Consider the following 23,347-nt stretch of genomic DNA (forward strand, 5'->3'; position numbering starts at 1 on the left):
GAATACTCAATCAAAACACCAAAGAAAACTAGCAAAATATCCCTAGATATAAACCCTAGAACCCAAGAAGAAGATCTGGAGAAGTAATCCTAAAATCTGACAGAAATCCATACTTATAGAAATCTGAATCGCGATGCTCGCTCGAGCGAAGAGATTAGACAAACCTAACACTATAGTTTCATTTGCATCTGTTTGTCATTTTGTTTTTTATATTGTGTCAATCTAATTCAATTAATAATGTTTGTGAAGAGATTAGACAAAATTCAAGAGTCATTAAAAAATGAATGAATTATATCAAATTAAATGTGTACCTCTCTATCACCTTAGTCCTCAAAGTGATTGAGAAGGTGCATCAAATTTGATTTGGCCCATTCATTTTTTTAAATGTATAATTTTTTCCTCAATTTCAGTCCAATTTTTTAAGAGACATTTTTAATTGCATTAAATTGACATAATTTAAAATTTTAATGCCACAATTTATGCAATTAAAAATACAATAACTAAATTGACAAATGAAACAAACCACCAGGATTACTAATGCAATTTGTCCATTTCAGTTTTTTAAGGTGATGTATCTTTTGATATTTAAAACAGATCCACTAGAATTAAATGATATAAACAACTTAAAAGAAAACAAAAGAAACTGTTTTGATCTTATTTTCCTAAAATAACTTTTATCTTGTCTGGGTATGAATGATATTTTTTTTTTCTCCTTTAACTTTGATAGACAAATTTGATATTTTGAAAGCTAACTTTCTCACTCACTAAAAATGGCAAAATTAGGAAAGGATAGCTGTGTCACTGTGTGTCATGAGTTCTCTTTCTTATCATTTTTCATAAGCATTCAAATGAGAAAGAAGGGATAAGGTAATTCTATTTTATTTTTCTTACCGAATCACTCAAATCAAACCAACTTATGCATCGGTACGTGTATATATATGTCTTTAGGAATATTTATTTTGTGTTTATAACTTTAAATATGTTACAATTATATAATTGAGAGAGAGAGAGAGAGAGAGAAATTAACCTGATGATGCATGTGCTCTTGTGAGGTTCCAAGGGGCTTCTTTGGCACATTCATATTCCTTCCTGCATCCAAACAAAGAAATATTCAAATTGAACCATACACAATCCATCTTCTTCCCCTATTACCCTTTATTCTAGTTTGGTCAACAGTTATCACATAACCCACCATACTACCAACCATTTTAGTAGTAATCCAAGCATCCATTCAATTGTCCAGAATCTAATTGCACCATTAAAAAAAAGAAAAAAAAAAAGAAAATTTGAACTTTGTTGGAACTTAAAATCAAAATTTTCTATTGAACATTAAAATCTCTGTCGCATACATACAAGTATCATATTCCACACTTGTTTTTGTAAGTATTAATAATACATGTAACCATAATAATAATAATGCGGAATTAAGCTTAACAGGATCTTGAATTCAATACAACTCAAGAATAAAACGAACATACCTTTGTCAGCCATTGAATTAGAGAAGTTGAGAAAATACCCCTTAGAGTTGAACCTTTAATTCTTGGCTCACCTTCTTCTCTCTGTCTTTCTTAAATAGGATGACTATAAAACTTAGAGTGATGGAAAATACTTATGATATAAAGGGGAGTCACCCATCCTTATATAGAGGAGAGAAGAGGGCCAGATAAACTCTATCAGAAGAATTCCTAATCCATCAAGGTTTCCTTCTTATCTTAGAAGAGTGATTATATTAAAATTCTAATTACTGAACTTTATATATAATATTGGCTTTATCTAATTGTGGAGTCCAAATAAATTAAAACATGTAAAAAATATGTAGGCTATTGGGCCATACTGGAAAATAAATCCAGCATTCTCCCACTTGGCCCATTAAGCCGATTATGATGCAATTATGACTCATTGGATTCCACACTAAAAACTTTTCCACGTGATCACGAGTTTTAAAAATAGCTAATAAGTTCAGATATATTAGAACCTATAATACTGTGATTACTTCAGATCACCAATGTGAGTCATAGCGGTTATATAACATTTATGTCATATTTCCTTCTATGCACTACACCATCGATAACCTTCACCAACCCAGTCCATTATCGGGATATATAATTATTTGTCTGAAAGGCCCCTATAATTTGTCTTGTTAAGACATTCCCTGTTTATCAATATTCAATTTAATGTGTACACACACTTTTAGAAACAGAAAAATTAGAAACAAAATTATTATTGCGCAAATAATGTCAAATAAAAATAAGCACTCAGAATTAACCATACACATCAAGGGTTGCTTAAAAAGCCCATCCTGATAACATGCTTTTTGTATGTCTTTGGTGGCAATCCCTTTGTGAATGGATCAGCAATCATAAGAGAGGTGCTTAAGTTTTCAATTAACACTTGTTGTTTCTAGACTCTTTCTCTAACAACTAAGTACTTTACTTCCATGTGTTTGGAACCACTGGAGTACTTTCCATTCTTAGAGAAGAAAACTGCTGCGGTATTGTCACAATATATCTTCAGCAGCCTGGCAATTGAGTCAACAACACCAAGTCCTGAGATGAAATTTCGCAACCATAAAGCATGATTTGTAGCCTCAAAGCATGCCACAAACACAGCCTCCATAGTAGATGAAGCAATAGTGGACTGCTTCACACTCTTCCATGAAATTGCTCCATTAGCTAGTAGAAAAACAAAACCTGATGTAGATTTTCTACTATCAAGGCAACCAGCAAAATCTGAGTCTGAGTATCCGATAACTTCCGACTGTTCTGATCTCCTATAGGTGAGCATATAGTCCTTTGTTCCCTGAAGATATCTCATAACTTTCTTCACTGCTTTCCAATGTTCCATTCTAGGATTACTTTGGAATCTTCCCAACATTCCAACTGCAAAACTAATATCTAGCCTGGTACATGTATGGGCATACATCAAGCTCCCTACAATTGATGCATATGGAATGTCCTTCATTTGTTTTCTTTCCAAGTCATTCCTTGGACACTGTTTTTCACTTAATTTATCACCCTTCATGATGGGTGCATCACCGGCTGAACAAAACTGCATATTGAATCTCTCCAAAACACGATCAATATATCCTTTTTGAGATAGTCCTAACAATCCTCGAGATCGATCCCTAAAGATCTCTATGCCAATAACATAGTTTGCCTCACCCATATCGACCATTTTAAAGTTCTTGGAGAGATATTCCTTGGTTTCATGCAATAAGCCAAGGTCATTACTAGCTAACAAAATGTCATCCACATATAGCACCAACATAATAAACTTACTCCCACTAACCTTCAGATATATGCACTGATCAACTGCATTTTCCTTAAATCCGAAAGAGGTAATGGTATCATTAAACCTTAAATACCATTGCCTAGAAGCTTGTTTAAGGCCATATATGGATTTCTTTAATTTGCAAGCTAAATGTTCTTTACCTTTCTTTGCAAATCCTTCGGGCTGCTCCATATAAATTTCTTCATTCAAATTCCCATTTAAAAAAGCAATTTTCACATCCATTTGATGCAACTCTAAGTCATAATGAGCTACCAATGCTAGGATGATTCTAAGCGAGTCCTTCTTAGATACTGGAGAGAAGGTCTCTGTATAGTCTATGCCTTCTTTTTGAGTAAAACTTTTGGCAACAAGTCTGGCTTTAAATCGTTCGATATTGCCTTTTGCGTCACACTTGGTCTTAAAGACCCATTTAGACCCGACCTTTTTGCAGTTATTAGGCAATTCGACGAGATCCCAAACACTATTATGTTCCATGGATTTTAACTCTTCATTTGTAGCATTGACCCATTTAGAAGAATCATCACTATTCATGGCTTGTGAAAATGAGACTGGATCTTTGTTAATCCCAATATCAAAGTCAGATTCCTGTAAATACACTATGTAATCATCTGGAATGGCAGGCTTTCTTTCCCTCTGAGATCTTCTCAAAACTGCTGGGTGTGGTGGTTCTACAATATTTTCAATGGTAGTATCTTCATGAAGTGGTGAAACATGAGGTGGTGAAGGATTTTCATTATGTTGTTCGTTTCCCTCAGCCTGTGGAATAGTTTAAGGAACAACAATTTTTCGATAAGGGTCAAATGTTGGCACATCTACCCTAATTTTCTCGAAATTCACCACTCGTGTTTTCTCACTCCCACTAATTTCACCATTCTTTAGGAATCTAGCATTACCAGTCTCCACTATCCTCGTACTGTGATTAGGACAATAAAATTTGTACCCTTTAGACTTATCTGGATAACCAATAAAATATCTAGATATTGTTCATGAGTCCAACTTTTTCTCTTGTGGGTTAAAGATTCTTGCCTCTGCTGGACAACCCCAAATATGTAAGTGTCTCAAACTAGATTTCCTACTAGTCCACAACTCAAAAGGAGTTGTTGGGACTGCCTTACTAGGAACCCTATTTAAGATATACATTGCAGTCTTTAAAGCTTCACCCCACATTGAAATAGGTACAATTGAGTAACTTAACATGCTCCTAACCATATCTTTAAGCGTACGATTATGCCTTTCAGTAACTACATTTTGCTGTGGCGTACCAGGCATTATATATTGAGCACAAATGCCTTTCTTTTCTAAGAATTTGGCAAATGGGCCAGGATTTTGGCCTGACTCATCATATTTACCATAATATTCACCACCCCTGTCTGATCTCACTATTTTAACCTTTCTATCTAATTGTCTCTCGACTTCAGTTATGTACACCTCAAGGATGTCAACAGCCTGAGACTTTTCATGAATTAGATACACATATCTATAACGTGAGAATTCATCTATAAATGTGATAAAATATTTTTCACCACTAAGACATGGGATGTTGAGTGGCCCGCAAATATCTGTATGAATTATCTCAAGAAGCTCATTACTTCTTATGGTACCTTTCTTGGTGTGTTTGGTTTGCTTTCCTTTAATGCAATCCGCATATATCTGAAAATCAGTGAAGTCTAGGTTTTCCAAAATCCCATTCTTCACCAATTTTTCAATTCTATTTCTAGAGATATGCCCCAACCGTCTATGCCATAAGATTGAGGATTTTTCATTAATTAGACCACGTTTTAACCAATATTTGAATTCAGAGTTACTAATGATTGTGCAAACTCATGATTTAAGGTAATTTTATATAAACCATCACATAAATTACCAGAACCAATCACTTTTGAATTAAACATTAAATTGAGTTTTCCACAATTAAATAAAACTGAATATCCAACACGATCTAATTTGGATAGAGAAACTAAATTCCTAGAAATTGAAAGAACATAAAAAGTGTCTTCTAGATCTATCTGATGACCCGTCTCTAAGATCAGGCGATAGGTTCCTACAGCTACAACTTCAGCTTTGAGACGGTTCCCCATATAGACAAATCTTTCACTTTCTTTCGGTTTCCTAGTTGAGAGGTATCCCTACATGTCATTTGTAATGTGGGTCGTGGCCTCAGAGTCAATCCACCACGTATTAGAAGGTACTTCAGCAAGATTTGATTCATAACAAACAAAAGAAAATTTCTTACCTTTCTTTTCGAACCAAGCCTTTCGCTTGCTGCAGTCTTTCTTCGCATGTCCCTTCTTGCCACAAAAGTAGCACTTTACAGTGAAACCATTCTGAGCCTGATTTTCTTTCCCAGGTTCATTCTTTTTCTTTGATTTTACAAACTTACCCTTCTTTTTCTTTATAGCTTCATGAGTTACCGCCAATGCAGTTTGACGTCCTTTCTCCCTCAACCTCACTTCCTCCTGAACACACATATTAGTCAGTTCATTCAAACTCCACTTATCTTTATTGGTGTTATAGTGAATTTTGAATGTGCCGAACTGTGATGGAAGTGAGTTTAGAATAAACTGCACGAGGAAAGTTTCATCAACTTGCATTCCTAAAGTTTTAAGCTTTACAGCTTTGTCAGCCATATTGAGGATGTGATCCTGAGCTCTTCGGTTGCCATCATTTTCATTGTTGTCAATTCAGCCATAATAGTGCCAGCAAGTGACTTGTCAGCAGATCTAAATCGATCTTCAACAGCCTTTAAGTATTCCAATGCATTAACAGTTTAAGGTAAGGAGGTCTTGAGGTTATTTGCAATGGTCATCTTCATGAACATCAAACTAAGTCTATTGGACCTTTTCCAAAATTCAGAAAGGGCAACTTGTTCTGCAGTATTATATTCATTAATGTCTACAGGTTTATCTTTAAGCAATGCCATATCGAGGTTCAACACACCCAGTGTAAACTGAACATGTTCATACCATTCCGAAAAATTTGAGCCAGTAAGTAGAGGGACGCCCGATGCAAGAGAGTGCAATGAGGTGGGAACTTTCACTCAAATAAAATAGAACAATATACATATTAAATCTTTGAGAATTATGATGAACTATTGATATCACATAAGTCTTTCCTTTGGTCAAAACTTAGGTATATCTACTGTCCACTCGTCAAGAATCACTTATGTAGGTCTAAAGTAATTTATGCAATTTTCCAGCTAGTCATGTTACCTTTGGGTATTCAATTCTAATCTGTCAAATTACATAAGTTACATTATCCTACCCAGTTTATAATTATTTGAAAGTGACTCTCCTTTGGGCTAGTCTCAATCTCCTAATTATAACTGCAATTGAAAATATTATCGACTTTAATGTTACCCTTTTAACAATTCTTTTATGTAGTTCTATATTCATAAGTTTTACAAATCTAGGCCACTTTGGTAGCTACTAAATTAGTAAACCCTATGAATACGGAACTAACCAACAATATTCTCTATTCATTAATTTTGAGTTATTTAATTATCATTAATTCAATCACAATTTTAATGAAATCACTATTTTATGATTTCTAAAATTTCTTTTATGTGATTGCAATTACCAATATAATAATAATAATAACTCTGGACGAACATGAATATTTATATATCAAAATCATGTAATATAACAATCATGAATATCTCATATAATGGTTAATAAGAATTACACCTAATATGAATTAACCACTTTAATATTTAATATTCAATGTCATAAAATTATATCATGATATCAAAAACTACACGTACAAACACCCAGACAACTACACTACATGCATGTGCGTATGTGCACGTTTATAGAGATATACAATATATATATATATATATATATATACGTAAATGTGTACCATAACATGACTCACTAAATAGCAGTAGGTTGCGTATAAACATTCTGACGCAAACATGCAAGAAAATTAATAGATACAAGTATGCCAAGAATACAATATATATATATATATATATTTTGGGCATAGGACATGTTATCAACATGACAAAATCAATCAGCATAACAAAATCAAAAAACAAAAAGGGTGTATTATACGTTTGATCAACAAATTGAGATAATATTTTAAAGTCAATACTTTTAATAAAACAAAGGTACCGTTTATTAATAATAGTATCATAAATATATTATTATTTCAAGGTGTATTGATTCACAAAACTAAAGCTCTGATCCCACATGTAAGTATTAATAATACATGTAACCATAATAATAATAATGCGGAATTAAACTTAACAGGATCTTGAATTCAATACAACTCAAGAATAAAACGAACATACCTTTGTCAGCCATTGAATTAGAGAAGTTGATAAAATACCCCTTAGAGTTGAACCTTTAATTCTTGGCTCACCTTCTTCTCTCTGTCTCTCTTAATTAGGATGACTATAAAACTTAGAGTGATGGAAAATACTTATGATATAAAAGGGGAGTCACCCATCCTTATATAGAGGAGAGAAGAGGGCCAGATAAACTCTATCAGAAGAATTCCTAATCCATCAAGGTTTCCTTCTTATCTTAGAAGAGTGATTATATTAAAATTCTAATTACTGAACTTTATATATAATATTGGCTTTATCTAATTGTGGAGTCCAAATAAATTAAAACATGTAAAAAATATGTAGGCTATTGGGCCATACTAGAAAATAAATCCAACAGTTTTCTCTAAAAATAAAAATAATAAAAAAAAAAAAAAACATTACCACAAAGAAGAAGAAATGATTTTCCACAGAAATGCACACTTTTCCTCAGTTATTTTTAGGTGGATGGGATTTGGGGACATTATAATCAGCAATGAAAGGCATAAAACGTCCCTTTTCAACCTTCACAGGAGGGCTACTACTACTACTACCAAGCAATTTGCATTCTATGTTCAACTTTCCTTTCCCTTTATGTTTACAATATCAATCAGAGCGGCTTGCACCTGAAATCTTTGGAGCTTCTCCGATTTTCATGCCTTCCTCTCTTTTCACCATCTCTTTCCCCAAATCCACTTTCTTCATCATTTTTTTTTCCTTCAAGTTTTCCATTGTTAACTTCAACAACTGCACTAGGCACGACATATATATTTTCCTGTGACATGTTTTTTTCATAATTAGGACATCTCAAAACATAGATAATCACAAGAATCAATTATGTGATAATAGTCGGCCAGAGGCCCGAAACCCTAAGACACTTCATAATTAAAACATACTAAGTCAAAACGTAGATAACAATAAGAATCACTTATGTGACAATAGTGAGTCAGTGGCATAGAATCCTAATACACTTCGGTGGGTGGTCAAGAGTTTAAATCCCTCTCTTCTATAGACTTGAAAACATAGATAACAATAAGGTCGATTATATGATAATAGTCAGCCAGAGGCCCAAAACCCTAACACTTTATTATTAGGAGATCAAGAATTCGAGTTTCTCTCTTCTCCAAACTACGGCCTTAAAATAAAAAATAAAAAATAAAAAATAAAAAATAAAAAATAAAAAATAAAAAAAAAATTCTACCTTTTCAAGAGTGGAAAGAGGGTGTCCTATGGCAATGAAAGCATTTCCATTAGTGACCACCATTATCATTTCTTCCTTAGCTGAAACAAGTTTAGGAAGCCGTTGGTTATATTTTAAATAAATGTAATACAAGTTATAGAAGCTAATGAAGGGAAAAGGGAATTACCTATGTGGTTGTATGCTGCAGAGTCCTTTAGTTAGTGCTACTAAAATGAGCAAAATTCCAAGTACAAAGCTGCTAAACCTTATGGACACCATTTTCACTTTTCCTTTTCTTCATGGGTATGTATATTGTTGAACAACAAAAAGAGGGAAAGCATATGAAACAATATAGAGACTTCATAAACAGTCCTCCAAAGCCCAAACTCAAGTAAAAAAGCCAGGGTTCTAACATTCACTTTTTCACCAATTTTTAATAAAATATGGTCATAAGGTACATGCAGTACTTGGGGAAACTCAAAAGAGGAAAGCGGTGTTCGAAGTTGTTGAAAAGCTGAAAATGGTTTTCTGGGTTGGTTCACAATTTTAGGGGAAAGGTGTATAATAGCGTTAAATGGAAGATGAGTTTGTCTGCCGCCATGCATGCAATGAGGAGAGTTTGTTTTGGTGTCAAAGGTTTTTTTTACCACAAAAATGAAATGGAGGAGACTTTAGCTCCCATATGAAAGCTGTTGGAAAATGACTTTGCAAAATCCTTATTTTTTGCTAACTTCGAGTATTACTTAAGGTGGCATCCAAACGTTATTTTTAACGTTTTTCATTTGATTCATATTTAATGCCACGTAGTGAATAAAGCCATATATTTGGTTGCTCAAAAACGTTTCCAGATGAATGAGAATTCAACACGCATTTTCGAGTTCTTGGAAATGGATTTAGGTGGGTTTCTTATGCATTTGTGAAATGTGCTTGTCCCACATTGAAAAGGCTTAAGGTTTTGAATGGATTTATATAACTTAGCTTGAGATACTTGGGATGGGCCCCAAGGGATACCCAAGTTTTTGGAAGGGTGAGGTTATGGGTAAAGTGGGCATTTTGGGCTTGGGCTTGGGCCCGGGTGCGTGGTGTGAGATTGGGTTGGGCTTGTTCAGTCTAATACTTATCTTTTTCGACCAAAAATATTTATAAATTATTTATCAATTTTTTTTTTTTGGTTTCAAAATTCAAAATTGCGTTGACCGGTTTCATTATACGTTACTTCACTTATTGTCTTCATTGGGTTTGTTGTGTCCGGAAGTCTTTTCTCAAATTCTTGTACTTGTTTATTCCGGGTTTGTTTTTTTCTTGTTTCAAAGGGTGCACGATCGAGTCCGGAGTATCTGGAATCGATCTAGAAAATATTTGGACCGAGGAACCAGGGCCACGTGTGCGAGGCCTTGGGTCGCACGTACGGAAGAGAGGCCGCACATGTGGGAGGTTAGGTCGCACGTGCGGAAAACAGGGGAGATACTGGGTGCATACTGAAATAAAAGCAGTTGAGGCAGCAGGTGCGGGAGAGGGAAGGCCGCACGTGCAGGGATGAAGGCCACATGTGCGGAAGGCACGCTCCGCACGTTCGAGCATGGGTGCCACACGTGCGGTGGTAGGTGAGGCCAAATTTTTAGCTTTTTCTTCTTTTTGGGTTGTTTGTATCTCACTTTTGTTACACCTCTCTCTCTCTAAAAACTATTTTCTCTCCCTTCTCTCTACATTTTCTACACCAAAACAAGATCAAATCATTGATCTTTCTTCATCCATTAGAAATTTGTCCATAGTTTCTTCATCAAAGTTGTAAAGCCTCTTGAGAGCTACATTGTATGCGGTGGAGATCACATTTCAACACCATCAATTTGGGGGTTTTTCATCTCATCTCTTTAACAAACTTGAGGTAGGAAATTACTTAGAGTTATATATATGTTTTTGCAAGTTTTTGATTGATTTTTGAAGAACTCTCCCTTGTTGATTTCGAAAATGGGTTTTTGGCTCAAGAAATTGATGGTATTGTAGAAGAAGTCCACCTTTTGTTCTTTTGAAAGATTTTTCTTGAAATGCTGAACCATATGAGCTGAGATTGAGGTATTTAATGAGGTTTTGTAAAGGGATGAGAGAATTTTGGGGGGTTTTGTGAAAAACCTAGAAATTAGGGGTTTTAGAAACAATGTAGGGATTAATGGATTTTTCTTGAATTAAATGAAAGAGTGAGTGAGAATTTCATATTATTGTTGTAATATGACAACTTCTTGATGTATGAGGGTTTGGAGGCCTCAGTTGAATTTTATTGGTTAAATGCATGGACATATGTAGTTATGAAATAACACATTGTTGAGTTCCATGATATATAAGAATTGTGATTTCGGAAATTGATATTCAAAACATTACATATAAGATATCGGAAATTGATATTCAAAACATTGCATGAGTTCCATGTTGCTACGTGTTGATAGATTAAAATGAACATGTGATTGTTATTGTATTATTGTTGAGATACTTGGAAATGAAGAAATGTTTTGAGGCATTGATAATTGTTGAATTACATACTCATTCAATTGATTACTATACATTTTGAATTGAGTTTGGAAACATTCGCAATGAGAAAAGAATAATTTGAAATGAGAATTATCGAAATGTTTTGGGGTAAATACGTTGGTAAGTCCGGATAGGAGGTGTAGATGAAATTGATTAAGTTGGCCTGAGTGTCCGGGGTAAAAGACCGAAAACACATGTGGAGCAGGTACCACTTCCCTTCCGGTTAGCAATCGGTAAAGTGGGGTTTTGATAGTGCTTGATAAGCCTACTTGCAGACACCAACCTAAGGATTACCTGAGTCGTATTTACTACCCCATTGAATAAAATTGTAAGTTTCGGAATTGTTGAGATCTGAAGCTATTGTTAAACATGGTAATTCTTTTTAAAAGGCATGCAAATAAAATCCTCTTTTAATTAGCATTGCATTGCATGGCATTTGCATTTGATATTGAAAATCTTCCATAAATGTATATACTTTGTCAAGGATTCTCTACTGGGCTTTGTGCTCACCCCTATGGGATTTTGGTGTAGGAAAAGATGTGGTGAACCCGGGCTTTGTGCTCACCCCTATGGGATTTTGGTGTAGAAAAAGATGTGGTGAACCCGCTGAGTTGAGGGCGTGGACATATTTTGTGAAAAGTAAATGATTCTGTTTTGTTGTGGTTTATTTTGCTACCCGAGGGCTATTCATGTATGGGTCCAAGAGGCCATTTTTGTGTAACTGAGCTTAAGCCTCAGAAATTGTAAGCCCATGAGGGCACTATATTATTTTTGGGATTTGATGTTCTACATGCTATAGATTCATGTATTTCTATATCATTGAATGTGTAATTCGCATGTAGAACTTTTGCATAAACCTTGTTGATTAATGATGAAAAGATTGGAGAATCGCTAATATTATTTAGTGGATATTGATTGATGTATTTAATTTATGATAGATTATTTCAGGGTGTTACAAAAATAAATTGGTCCAATTTTTTTCCTTCATCCAAACAGATCCTAACCCACCCGAATAGGTTCATACTTGTTGAATTCTTTCCCAGACAGATCTGTATCTGTCCATACAATTCAAACAGGCTTTTTGCTTATTGAATCTGTCCGAACAGGTTCATATCTATTGGCACCTGTTCGAATAACCACCAATTTTCCTATATATACACTCTCATTCCAGCATTCATTTGCATCAAAAAAATTCCAAACTTCTTCCCTTTCTTCTTCAGTTCGTCCTCTTATGCTACAGTATTTGTTTCTGCATTTATTTTTAGGAAAAGAAAGAGAAAGAGTTATAACGTAATTTGGTTCGTTAGACTTGATTTTGTAGTGCTACAAATTCAAGTGTTAGTCGTTGCATCCTGAGAAATAGATGCCGGTTAAAACTCGAAGCACCGGAGAGAGGGTGAAATCTACTTTAAATAGATTGTGTCTAACACAAGCCTCAATTTTAATTTCTGTAAGCATTTAATTCATAATTTAATTTACATAATTATTTTCTAAATTATTTTATTTTGATGTTTATTTTATACATTTAATTTACACACACACACACCACACTAGGTTTAACAATCCTAAAGTAGAATTTCGATTTTTATTTATTTTTGCGTTAGATAGACGAATATTTTGTTTCGAGAAATTAAATAGTAGTCATATACTGTTTAATTTCTTTAATAGTAGTAATATACTGTTTAATGATTTCTTTGATAACATAGTAGTAATATACTATTTATCATTGGAATTTTGTTACAAAATATTATTCTGTTTATTTTGTGTGTAAATTCTTTTTTGTATAAATTTGTAATTGGTGTATTATTATTTTGTCAGAATTATGACAACTAAAATAAACAGTACTGAGACTGTTATTACTCTAACTCCTACACCTGTTGTGCCAGTGATGACTCCGGCAGTACCAATAAATCAAGGGGAGAAGCCAGAAAAATTCAATGCAAATGATTTTAAAAAATGGAAACAAAAGATGATGTTTTATCATAAAACCTTGAATTTGGCTCGCTTCACTCATGAAAATGCTCCGGCACTAAACAAAGGAGAAACTGACCAATAAGTAGTTGCCGCAGTCGATGCATGGAAACATGGTGATTTTCTGTGTCGGAATTATATTCTCAATGGAGTGGACAATACACTGTACAATGTGTATAGTGTCAAAAACACCGCCAAAGAATTGTGGGAAGCTCTAGATCATAAATATAAGATAGAGGATACCGGTACAAAGAAGTTTGTTGTCGACTATTTTCTAGATTTTAAAATCATGGATTCCAAAACGGTTATTAGCCACGTTCAAGATCTCCAATTAATTCTCCATGACATACATGCGGAAGGGATGATTCTCAGTGAATCTTTTCAAGTAGCGGCAATCATTGGAAAGTTGCCACCATCTTGGAAAGAATTCAAGAATTATCTAAAGTATAAGCACAAGGAGATGAAATTGGAGGAACTGATAGTGTGGCTCAGAATTGAGGAGGACAACCGTGGTTCCGACTAGAAGTCAAGAAACCATGTCATGGAGGCTAAAGTAAATGTTGTGGAACATGGACAAGGGTCAAAGCTCAACAACAAAGAATGGAAGTATGATGGCAATGGTCCCAAACAAGGATCTACAAGTAAGAATAACAAAGAGATGAACAATGGGTTCAGTAATAGGTTCAAAGGCAAGTGTTTTGTGTGGGCAAAGATAGACATCACGCTAAGGATTGTCACGTTCGCAAGGACGGAGGAAATTCGAGCAAAAAGCCAACACAAGCCAACATAGCCGAGGATTTTTACTTTTTCGATGGAGTGGCTGACATCAATCTTGCTGCAGTAGTCTATGAAGCAAATTGGGAGGTCAATCCCAAGGAGTGGTGGGTGGATACTAGAGCAACCTACCATATCTGTGTAGATAAGAAGATGTTCACAACCTACAAAGTGGTGGAAAGTGGGGAACAACTTTTTATGGGAAACTCCTCCATATCAACTGTGGAAGAATAAGGAAAGATCGTGTTGAAAATGACCTCAGGGAAAGAACTCACGCATAACAATGTACTCCATGTGCCAGAAATTTGCAAAAATTTAATTTCTGGGTCATTTCTAGTCAAGAATGGGTTTAAATTAGTCTTTGAATCTGATAAGGTTGTACTCTCCAAGAGTGGCATGTATATGGAGCGAGGTTATATGAGTGATGGGCTTTTTCAGCTCAATGTAAATACTATTGTACTAAATTTGGCTATTAATAATAAGAACACATCTTCTGTTTATATTGCTGAATCTTCTTTATTATGACATGGTAGATTATGACATGTTAATTTTAATTCTTTGCTTTGGAATGTTTACCAAACTTAGAGTTTGATCCTAATCGTAAATGTAAGATTTGTGTTAAGGAAAAACTCACTAAGGCATCATTTAATAAAATAGAAAGAAGTATTGAACCTCTATATTTAATTCACACATATATTTGTGATTTAGAATTTGTTCAAACTAGAGGAGTTAAGAAGTATTTTATTACTTTTATTCATGATGGCACTTGATATTGCTATGTTTACTTATTGAGAAGTAAAGATGAAGCCTTAGAAGCTTTTAAGCAATATAAACCTGAGGTTGAAAATCAACTTGGCAAAACTATCAAGATAGTGAAGAGTGACAGAGGTGGTGAGTATGATGCACCATTTGAGGAATTTTGTTCTGAACATGATATTATTCACCAAACCACTGCACCCTATTCTCCTCAATCAAATGGAGTTGCTGAGAGAAAGAATTGAATTCTTAAAGAGATGATGAATGCCATGTTGATTAGTTCAGGATTATCTCAGAACTTGTGGGGGGAGACGATTTTGTTTGCTAATTTTATCCTTAATAGGATACCCTATGAGAAAATCAATCAAACACCTTATGAAGTATAGAAAGATCGACAACCTACCTACAATTACCTCAAAGTGTGGGAGTGTTTGGCCAATATGGCAATCCCTAGTCCCAAAACGACTAAGATAGGACCAAAAATCGTTGATTGTGTGTTCATTGGTTATGCAAATAATAGTAGTGCATACAGATTTTTAGTTCATAGATCTAAATATCCTGATATGCATGTAAACACTATTATTGAGTTAAGGAATGCGTCGTTTTTTAAACACATTTTTCCCTGCAAGGAAACAGAAGAGACAAGTTCAAATAAAAGAACTTTTAATACTGCTATGGGTAGCAGTGAAGACCACAATGATAATAAAGCAGATGAACCTAGACGTAGCAAAAGGACTAGGATCTGTAAATCATTTGGTCCAAATTTTCTGACATACCTATTAGAAAATGAGCCTCAAACCTTCAAGGAAGTAATGTCAAGTCCTGAAGTTCCATTGTGAAAAGAGGCTGTGAATAGTAAAATTGAATCAATACTGCAAAATCATACTTGAGAATTGGTGGATCTTCTACTAGGATGTAAACCTCTTGGATATAAGTGGATATTCAAGAGAAAAATGAAAGTAGATGGTTCAATAGATAAATAACAGGCTATGTTTGTTGTTAATGGATACAAGCAGAAGGAAGGCCTTTATTATTTTGACACCTATTTACCAGTGACAAGAATAACATCTATTCGCATGTTGATTGTGTGGGGGCCGAATACATGGAAAAATCAGATGGTGCGTACCATTGGAAGACTGATATTAATCGGCTATATCCTACGAGAGTGGGGAGCCGAATATAATATATGTGCCGAATAAGTGTAAGTCCTTAGGGCCGAATAAAAGAAAGGATAATGATTAAAAAGTAGGCCCTGGCCCTGAGGATCAAAAAGAACAGGTATAAATACAGGAACAACGGTTATAGAAAGGTATGTAAGAATCACTTCACAAAACTTAGTAAAGAAGCTATCCTGAGTGTCTGAACTAACTTGTCCGTCGGAGTGCTAATTCCGGCACCCCCGACCGGAGTGTTTGTATCTTTTCAGGTGATTAGCTGAGGATCACTAGTGTCTCCCAGGATCCGAAGAGTATTTCCAAACCACTTCTCCACAACTGGCGCCGTCTATAGGAATACTCAAATACATCCATGGCAGGCGTGAAGATCCTCCAGTAGCCATTGACGAGACCGCACAGGGAGATGACCTCACTCTAGCAAATATGCTCGAAAAAGAAACCATCGTTGCAAGACGTGCCTTAAACTTCGACTCACCAACGACCTCAGCACACGAGACAATGCAGGCGATCATTGAACAAGCAAAGCAGAATGAACAAAGACTGAAGAACATGATCACTGAAAATGAACGTCTCCGTCAAGATTTGGCCCTCGAAGTCGCAAAATCGAGAGAATCCATGCGCCAAGATCCCGAACGACCCCCGAGGTCCGGTGGACAACGACCTCGAGCCTGACCAAAGGATACTGATAGCGACTCCAACTCATTAACCACGGAGCTCAACAAGAAGGGACGATCCGAAACTTCCAACTCCCCCTAAAAGAGTCTGCATACAAGGAGTACTTCAGGGGTACAGTGATGCAAATTGGATATCGGATACTAAAGACTCAAAATCTACTAGTGGATACGTCTGTACCCTGGGAGGTGCTGCAGTCTCTTGGAAATCTTCCAAGCAGACATGCATAGCAAGGTTGACAATGGAATCTAAGTTTATCGCATTGGATAAAATAGGAGAAGAAGCAGAATGGCTTTGTAATTTCTTAGAAGGCATTCCAATGTAGCCTAAACCTGTGCCAGCTATATGTATTCACTGTGATAGTGAAGCAGCAATAGGACAGGCACAGAATCATATATATAACGGTAAGTCTCGACACATTCATCGAAGACATAATACCGTTAGGTATTTTCTCTCACATGGAATAATTTCCATAGAATATGTAAAGTCAAAGGAGAATATTGAGGATCCGTTGACTAAAGGGCTAGCCAGATAACAAGTGTACCATTTATCGAGAAGGAATGGGATTAAAGCCTGCTACTTAAAAAGTCGCCATAATGGCAATCCAACCTAGTTGACTAAAGATCCCAAGATCTAGGTTCAAAAGGACAACTGAATTATGGATGACTTCACATATCACTAAAAAGGTTTACTTCTACCCATTTCTATGATAAGAAGAGTAATACCTGCAGCGTTAGTAGGATAACCTTTGCTTTTAATGATTCTTATATTTTGGACATCCAAGTGGGATATAGCAGGATACTCTTAATAAGAAGTCACCTATATGAGTGTGAACTAGGCCGGTTCTGTGAGAATTGAAAAGGCTAAATTCTCTAGAGCACTCATAAATTACAAGGCATTGTTCAGGGCCAAAATGAACACAACCGTAAGAACCAAACTATGATTGCAGATACACTATGTGTAATCTATTGTCTTGTTTTACACAAACAGCTGAACAGTTTAAGGTATCGCGTCCACTGGTTAGCCAGTAAGTTCGATAGGCTTTCACAGAGGAGGTTCAAAGCCAAAAGCTACCTATCTCGATATGGTGTATCTTCTTAATGTACTCTTTCTTTGTTTGTATCTTCTTGCATGTTCGTTCTCGTGAATTCTATTCATGTGGGAGATTGTTGGAAAATGGTTTTACAAAATCCTTATTTTTTGCTAACTTTGAGCATTAATTAAGGTGGGATCCAAATGTTATTTCTAAAGTTTTTTTTATTGGGTTCATGTTTAATACCGCGTAGTGAATAAAAACTATATATTTGGTTGTTTAAAACCATTTCCGGATGAATGAGAATTCAACGCACATTTTCGGGTTCATGGAAATGGATTTAGGTGGATTTCTTACACATTTGTGAAATGTGTTTGTCCCACATTGAAAAGGCTTAAGGTTTTGCATAGGTTTATATACCTTAGCTTGGGATACTTGGGATGGCTCCCAAGGGGTACCCAAGTTTGTGGAAGGGTGAGGTTATATATAAAGTGGACTAGACCCATTGGACCCAAAACAACAACTACACGCGTGCGCCGCCGTCTGTCCTGTCAGGCGGGTTAGGCTTGGGCTTGGGCGCGGGTGTGTGGTGTAAGATTGGGTTAGGGTTGTCCGGCCCAATACTTGTCTTTTTGGGCCAAAAACATTTGTAAATTATTTATTTATTTTTTATTTTGGTTTCAAAATTCAAAATAAATTGGTCCAATTTTTTTCCTTCATCCAAACATATCCTAACCCACCCGAACAAGTTCATGTCTGTTGAATTCTTTCTTAGACAGATCTGTATCTATCCAAACAGTTCAAACAGGTTTTTTGCTTATTGAATCTGTCCGAATAGGTTCATATCTGTTGGCACCTGTTCGAATAACTGTCCATTTTCCTATATATACCCTGCCATTCCAACATTCATTTGCTTCTAAAAAATTCCAAGCTTCTTCTCTTTCTTCTCCAGTTCATCCTCCTACGCTGCAGCATCTATTTCTGCATTTATTTTTAGAAAAAGAAAGAGAAAGAGTTACAACATAATTTGGTTCGCCAGACTTGAATTTGTAGTGCTGCAAATTCAAGTGTTAGTCGTTGCATCCTGAGAAGTAAACGCCAGTTAAAACTTGAAGCGCCAGAGCGAGGAGGAAATCTACTTTAAGGAGATTGTGTCTAACACAAGCCTCGACTTTAATTTTTTTAAGCATTTAATTTATATAATTATTTTCTGAATTATTTTATTTTGTTATTTATTTTATGCATTTAATTTACACACACACCACTCTGGGTTTAACAAAAGAAACTTTTTGGGTTTATTTTTAGGATAATGTTATGGAAAACTGAATTTTTATATAGAATGATCTAATCTTTTATGATCATTTCATTTGCAACTAAAACGTCCACCATTTTAACTTATAACTTGTTAAGTTTATGTATAAAAATTGTGTTTTTAAATTACTTCCTTATTTTTATGTAGATGGGTGCGATATGTCCAGTTATGATTTTATCCAATTTTTTCACATCTTCTATAGCTCGGCACAATTAGAAGTAGAATCAAAATCTAAAATTTATATTTTAGGGTGGAGGAGTGTTGAAAGATGTCTTGTATCAACGCATGAAAAAATGAAAAAAAAATGATACTATTGTAGATAAAAGATTTGTTATATGAAAAACGATATTAGGGAAGTGATGTTATTATGAGATTAAAGAGTTAGATATATGTTCATTACTTATTTAAGAAAATTAAAACTTAATAAAAAAAATATTAGAGTACCCAAAGTTAAGTAAACATAAAGTTAAATATTTTGCCCATTTGGCGAAGCCTGCATAATGATTTGAAAAGAGAGAAGCATATGCAAAATAAGAAGAGATTCTTGATAGAATTAGGAGTTCCAGTTATTTAGATTGAAAATAATATTTTATTCATCTTCAATTTGATTAAAGATCTAGGGGCCAAAATTCTATATTTGACAAACATTCACTACAAAAAATTAAGGTTTTAAAAACCAAAATTTAGAGATAAAATTATTTTTTAGGGACCAAAAAAATTTGTTACAAAAAGTGTCATTATTATATTTTTAGCAACAAAAATTGGACATTAGTAATTGTAACACCTCGAAAATAATCCATCAAGATGAAATACTTTAACCAACATTCACAATGTATATATATAACAAAACCTTCAATCTTTACATCATTAATTACTGGTTTTATACAAAAATTCCACATGCAAATTATACATTCAATGATATTGAATATATGAACCTATAGCATGTAGAGTGTCAAGTTTCAAAATAAATAAAATGCCCTCATGGGCTACAACTTCCAAGGCTTAAGCCCAGTTATACAAAAGTGGCCTCTCGGACCCATACAAAAATAGCCCTTGGCTAGCAATTAAATGACAACAAAATAGAGCTATATACTCTTCACAAATTATCCACGCCCTCTACTTGGCGGGATCACCACGTATTTTCCTATACCAAAATCTCATAGGGGTGAGCAATAAGCCCAATAGAGAAATCCTTACAAAGTATTTATAGTTATGCAAATTTTTCCAGCATTTAGTGCATATGCAAATGCCACGCAATGCAATTTCAAAGATAATCTCATTTCATACTCTTCTTGAAAACCACCATGTTTACATTAACATTTTTTGCAAACTCATCAAATTCAAATTTCAAATTTGAATTATTAGGGGTGGTAAAAACGACACAGGTAATCCCTAGGTTGGTTTCTGCAAGTAGGCTCAACAAGCACTACCAATAACCTGTAGACGTCACCGAACGCCCGGGGAGGGTGAGTCCCGTTCTGTTCATTTGGGGTCACTACAGCTCGGACTCTCAAATTGTCACGGTTCTTAATCTGAACCAAAGAGTCCAAATCCGGCAAATCGTTTTGAGAAACAGATTTTTAGAAAAAGAAGTGCCAAACATGGACTGCTTTGCCAGATACAGAGTCGCCACCTAAATATTTTTTATGGGGGAATTTAAGAAACCCTGACTCGGTGCCGAAGGCCACATGTCCGTCATCACCGGAGTTGTCTCGGCTCGGGAGCTAGGGTACGATTAGGGAAGGTCAGCTATGAGCACCCCCCTCTCGCCCGATTCGAAGATCGGCCTCTACTAACCGTGATATCCGTTTTTGAAAACGTTATGTGTTCTTATTCCAATTATTAGCCTAGCGTTACTATATTATGCGCACAGCAAACAAGTATAAACTAGATTGCCTAATTTGGAAATAAGCATTGCATATCCGTTTGTCTTAAAAAAAGTACTTTGGAATTTGCTACTCGCAAGTAGGCTAAAATACGGATTTCAACGAGTTTTTCCAACTCAAACAATCCAACCTTCACCCACAGGCATTCAAACAGTTTATAACACATAAGTATCTAGCCATATGGTAAGCATACTGTCATGATAGCATTCACACGCATGCGATGATGCTAAAGCATAAATACTTACATTGTACTCCGTGCCAAAACAATAAACTGGTTAGCAAACATGCGTGATCCTAGTTCATGTCAAGTTGACTAATGCAACACATGCAAGATGCAATTAGAGTAGGCTCGGCTAACCTAAGCATGGCATGTGAAATGCAACCAATTGATGCACGTATTCAATTTGGAATTGAAATACAAATGCAGTTAGCGTGATGTACCGAGCCCGGTGCATGTGGGACAAATGTATGGATGCACGCATGCATAGCATAAGGTATGCTAATTTTAAAGATGCCCTAGTCTACCATCAAAAGCGGGTAAATAAAAGGGAAGAAAGACGTGGGGTTGGAAGACATACACCCACTCACGCACACTTATTACACAATTTCCCTCACTCGGAGGGTACAAATAAATATTACAATCCAAATATTAAACGCATAAATTATTACAGAATTTCTAATTAGTTGACTGAATGAATGCAAAAAGAAAGGTGGCCACAGCCCCCGGCCTCGGGATGCACGAGTGATGCGTGCTCGAACCCGGCTCGCCCAGAAAGTCCATACCATACCACTGCCGCCTCTGTTTACATTGCCCTGTCTCTCTGAAAATTGCCAAAGTCCTGGGACAGGTTCCTTGAATGCTGCAGAATACCACCGGCTGGGGAAAATGCCCACCGGCCCTGTATAATTTCCATCGGCTGCTGTTGGAGTTATCGGCCATTCACAAATGGCCGGTCGGCATTGAATGCTGCCGGTCGGCAGAAGATTCCTGCAGAGGACAGTTTTGACAGCAACGGAGGACAGACAGTGTATGGCATGGGATTTCAGGCACATGCGAGCATGGTCATGTTTCCCATCATGCTTTGAACTCAGGGAAGCATGGCCCTCGATCCTCGAGCCATCAATGGTGCATGATAGCCCAAGGGATCAAGCTTGCCACTTGATGCAAAGATGCATGCAACACACAAATGAGGACCAAGACCCTATCATGCCGAAGTCAAGGGCCCCGGTGACCGAGAGTCAAGGCGCATTACATCACTTATAGTATGAACGCTCCTTAACCCTCACACTTGGTTTGACACCCCAAACCAAGTAATGCAATGCATGTTATGGGAACAATGACTCAAAGATACAACATGGGATTAAAATGCAAGGCATGCCAAGTGCCATGCAACTAATATGGCAAGTATGCAATGCTAGGCATACAAGATGCGAATGCAATGCAAACATGGACAACCTAAGCAATAGGATCAACATATTACAACACTTGATGAAACAATCATGCAATGGACATGAGACAAGCATGCAATGGTGGGCTTAAACCATGAAGGGGCAGACCTTGATCCACCCCAAAACAGTGGCCAAAAGTGTCCAAAATGGTGGACAAACACTCATGCCAACAAGCAAGCCAATGGACCTAAAACTAAGGCACAAAAGGGGGCACTTCACTTCCACCAACATGACCACTCATGGCATGAATTGGACAAGCCAAAACAGAAACTTAGCAAGCAAAAATGGACCCCAAAACCTACTAACATGGCAGCTAAAGTGGCTCCAATGAGATGCATGCACCAAAGCTCATATCTAGGCATAAAAGGCATACCCTCAAAGCATGAAAGAGGTCACTTATGTACACATACAAACATGATTTATGGACTGAAATACGATCCTAAATGATGCCAAATCATGAGGATGGTCTAAGCTATGCATGCTAGGGGCCAATATACTCAAGGCTTACAAGCCAAAACACAAAGAGAGGACACCAAATAAGGCAAGCATGACTGAAACAGATGGCCAACAGGCTTTAAACATGGTAAAATAATGCCAACACCTTCATGGAACTAAGCCAACACATGCAAGAATCATGGCCTAAACACAAGATGCATTTCTAGGCCAAATAGAGGAATGTAAAGCAAGTATGTTAAGCTTGCAAAAGGACACGAATCCGACCAAAAACAGAGGTTACATGTGACCTAAAAACACCCAAAAACCTCTGAAAAAGGGCCAAAATCAATCAAGCATGCATGTTACCCTTTAAGCCAAAATGCAAGGAAATAAGACAATGAAGGGAGAGGGGTGTCCCTCCCCTATGCAAGACTTCAAACCACCTTCCTCACCACTGAAAATCCACTGGTTTTCAGTGGTGAGAAGACCAAAACACTCAAGCAAACAAGGCCTCACAAAGGAAACACCAAAAGGGCCAAATAAGGCCTAAGAGGGTGAGTTTGAATTCAAACCACAAAAGACCC

This window comes from Camellia sinensis, chromosome 15 (assembly GCF_055761805.1).
Source record: "Camellia sinensis isolate YWXY chromosome 15, ASM5576180v1, whole genome shotgun sequence".
Classification (NCBI taxonomy): domain Eukaryota; kingdom Viridiplantae; phylum Streptophyta; class Magnoliopsida; order Ericales; family Theaceae; genus Camellia; species Camellia sinensis.